Source organism: Dendrobium catenatum, unplaced genomic scaffold (assembly GCF_001605985.2).
Source record: "Dendrobium catenatum unplaced genomic scaffold, ASM160598v2 original_scaffold_37698, whole genome shotgun sequence".
Lineage (NCBI taxonomy): Eukaryota > Viridiplantae > Streptophyta > Magnoliopsida > Asparagales > Orchidaceae > Dendrobium > Dendrobium catenatum.
Window position 1 is genome coordinate 322,114 of NW_021356156.1, and position 4,418 is coordinate 326,531.

Sequence of the window (4,418 nt, forward strand, 5' to 3'; positions counted from 1 at the left end):
AACATAGACTTCGCCCACACTAGACTTTGTAATCAGCAGACTGGGGCAAAAGTGATGCAACGGGTAGTGTGTGTTAGGGGTGTAAATGAGCCGAGGCTCGAGCTCGGCTCGTTAACGAGCTCGCGAGTCAAGCTTATCGAGCTTCGAGCTCGAGCCTACAATCAAGCTCGTTTATCAAACGAGCTCGAGTTCAAGCTCAACCTGACTCGACTCGAAATCTGATCAAGCTACTTGATATAATTATATATATTATATTATAATATTATTTTTTTATAATATTTGAAAGCTTATCTTATAAAAAAAACCTATCGGCAGCTATAGTTTTTCAAACGAGCTCGAGCTTTTAAGTCGAGCTCGAGATTGATATTTCCTAAACGAAGTCGAGCTCGACCTCGAGTCGACTCATTAAGGATTAAACGAGCCAGGCTTGATAAGGCAAATACTCGATTTGACTCGATTAGCTTTTACGCGCGCTAGTGTGTGTGTGCACTACAATTATGATGCATTATTTAAATGTAACACTACATTTTTAATGATATTATTTAAAAAATAAAATGAGGCGGAAGAAATTGTAAGTCAAAGAGAATGTCGAGGCCATTAAATATAGCATTTGAAATAGGTTTAAAGAGGAAAATAATCTATATGAGCACACAAGTTAAATCAATCAATACCAAATATGTTCATAAAGTTTATTAAGATAGGAGATACTCGCCGTGCTGCTAACTAGTAGTTTCTTCTAAACCAAGTCGTCTTGGCACCTCTGCTACTCTCGTCCCTACAGGGGGCTTTCCCCCACCTCTGCTCCACTCTCCATTAAATATAGCATTTGGAAATAGACTCTCCTTTGTCTTCTCCAAATCCCCCTCATCTAATTCTATGTTTCGTTGCTTTCCTTTCTCCCTTAGCTGAAATGGGATCATTTTCCTCATCCTTCTCCTCTCTCCCAATTTCCCCCTTTCATTTGTCCCCCTCCCCCCCCCATGGACTTTGTGGCTCAGATTTATAAGGAGGATGCCTAAAATGTCTCGACCTCTTTGGGGCTATCCCTCATTGATTACTCATAGGTAAGCGGCCCTACTATGAAGCTTTGAGGGCTTACATTAATAAAATTTGGTTGCTAAAAGGTACACTTACATTTCTTGCATTAAGCAAGGGTTTCTTTCTTCTTAAGTTCTCTTTGTCGATGAAAGTTGAAATGGTGTGGTCAGATGGCAATTGGTTTATTCGAGGGAAACATTTCATTTTGCAGAAATGGTCACCATTGTTTAATCCAAAGCGGAAAGATTTCTCTTCTCCCCGTAATGGGTTAAAATACATGACCTTTCATTGGCTTGTTAGACTTCTATAGGTATTTCTAAGATTGTTAGTTGTATCGGTTGTCCCCTCGCAGTTGCCTCTCTCATTGCTGAAAAAACCTAGCTTACCTTTGTAAGAGTATGTGTCCAAGTGCAAAAGGGCTCTATTACAAGATGTAGTTTTTGTTTCTATTGTTGGATCTAATTGCACCCTTTGAGTCACTTATTACTAGAAGCCACCCCCTACTCTTTTCCCTACCAACCCTTATGTACAAAACCCCTAGATAGATCCACTAGGGGAAGAAGAAGTTCCTAAAATCCCACTTCCCATCCTCCTAAACTAGCAGTTCTAAAATCTACCCCACTACTCTTTTCGAAACCCTCCACCATGGACCCTTAGTCCTTTAATAATCCAGTTGATGTGGTGGATGTCACGATTTTTTCCCATCCCCCTTCTGCCAATGATGTTACTAGTGTGTGACCAATGTCTTCAAGTGCCACAAATGAGCCTCTCCCAAACCTAAATTCTCCCACTAAAATGTTGACCACCTCTAATGATTCTTTAAGTGATTCGTCCTCCCACTCTCATCAGTTGAGGTCAACCTCTCATCAATCCAACTCTTTCACTACCTCCAAAAAGTTTCGAGCTCTCAAATTTGAAGGCCCTCGAATAGACTAACATTATTAATCCTCTAAAAAACCCAACCCAACTCTTATATTCACATAAGCCAAAAGTAAATGTTTCCAAATTTGTAATCACTATTCCCAAGAAATCCATAGCGAAGAATGCCAAGAAGGTAGCCACACCCAAACCTAAATCTCAATGACCTTTCCCCTATTAGTTCTTGTAATGTTAGGGGATTCAATAGCCTTAGTAGTGTATTAAATTGTAAGAAGTTTATTCAATCCCATAAACTAGAATTATTGTGTATTTTAGAAGCTAAAATACATTCATCTCTAGCTATTAATCTATGGTTTTAAGCCTCCCATTCTATTTTTGACAATGAAACTTCTTATAACAACTTCAATTTCTACAATTTTAGTAGAATATTGACCAAATGGAATGCTTCCACGATTTCTTTTACTCGAACTCTCTCTACTAGCTAAATGATTCATGTCACCTTCTTTATGAGCTCGTCTCCTTCTTATATTCTCACTGATATTTATGTTGCTAACTCTTTCTTTGAAAGAATATCCTCTTGGGAAGACTTAATTATTATTGTTTGAAGTATCTCTCTCTCTCTCTTTGGGTTATTCTTAGTGATTTCAATTGTTGTAGGTTTAGTTCTGATAAATCAGGGGGCAATGATATTCGTTATAGTAAGTTTTAGGACTTTAATAACTTCATTTTTAGAGCTAGTTATTAAAAAATTTATTCAACAAAAAAATATATATTTTTATAACTTGATGTGGAAGCAATGTAATTTCATAATAAATAAAAATCAGAGTTTCCAACCACAACAACAACAACAACAACAACATCAAGCCTTTATCCCACTACGTGGGGTCGGCTACTTGAATCATTTTTCTCCATTGTGTCCTATTAAAAGTCCAATTCTCGTTTAAATCTAATAAAGAAAGGTCATTCCTAATATTTTCTAACCAAGTCTTTTAGGTCTACCCCTATCTTTGTTAACATAAGTCAAATCTAATACCTCTACTCTCTTAACCAGGTCATCAGAAGGCTACCGTTTTATGTGACCAAACCATCTAAGGCGACTCTCTCTAATCTTATCTTCTACTGGAGCTACTCCAACCTTGTATATGCTCATTTCGTATCCTATCTCTAAGGGTAAAGCCACTCAACCACCTGAGCATCCAACCAAAAAAAAAAAAAAAATCAAAGAAACATAAAGTGCCAAAAATAATAAGAACAAACCCAATATAATTTATAGTGGTTCAATCATAATTGACATATGTTCAATCCCCAAAAACTTATATTATAGGTATTACAAAAGTCTCTTCCACCAACCTGGTACGACAAATGACTGTAACCCTTTTTCTCCCTCCAAGAGATTGTAGAGAACCTCAAATCCATTTTCACCTTTCAGTTGATGGCAGAGAACCATGAATCCTTTCACAGGCATAGAATCTTAAATCACTTTCACCTTCCCCGGTGCGGGAGAGTAGCCAGGTCATTTGACACCAAAGAGATATTCTTCTTCACAAAACCTTCCTTAAGAAAAACTTTGACTATGATGGTACTTAGGTGCAAGTAAGCTGGAGCAACTATGAAAAACTCCCGCTCACATCCCCTTGAAACCCATAAGGATCTTCTCCCTCTCATAAACTCCACCCTTTCCTTTCTCAAGCTCAAGGCTTCCTCAAATTTTCTTCAGAAGAAAAATAACTCAATGAATGCCAAAGACATATACTAAGTCTTTTGAGAAAGTATAAATAGAGGGCTTTGAAAAACTCTTGGAAACTTAATTCTAGTGGCACTAATTTTTCTAGTACAATCTTAGGATCGTCCTGTACGATTAGTTCAAAATAACGCTTTCAGCCAGTATGAACACCTATGCCTTGTACGATCAATTCAAGGAGGTGAACTGATCATCCGGTATGATTTATAGAATCATCCCATACGATTAGTACAAATAACATATATAATCATTCAGTACGATGGGTGGCAATTAATTATCTTCCCATGAAAGAATCAGATCATACAGTATGATCAGCCAAATCATCATATATGATGTGATCAAAAAAATTAATCATATTTATTCCCCTAATCATGTGATCAATTTAGGCATGATTGATTTACATTGTAAAGTATGTTGAGTATCAAATTGTATGATTAGAAAAAAAAATGAATTTTGAAATATTGCCTAATTTAAAATTTGTGGCTAAGTTCCTTTATTTTTATGGATCATCCTATACGATGTATATCGTACAGTGCGATTAGTTCAAATTTCAATAATATCAAAATTAGCCCTTTTTATGAGCTTATCGTGTAGTACAATAGAAATCATATAATATGATTTGTTAAAAAAATTCAAACTTCTAATTTTAATCCAATCTTACTCTCTTGAGTGCATGTGTGTATGGTCACTAAACAAGCAAACACCCTTATAGGACTTGACTCAAGAAATAAAAAATACATCAATAATATAGCATAACCTA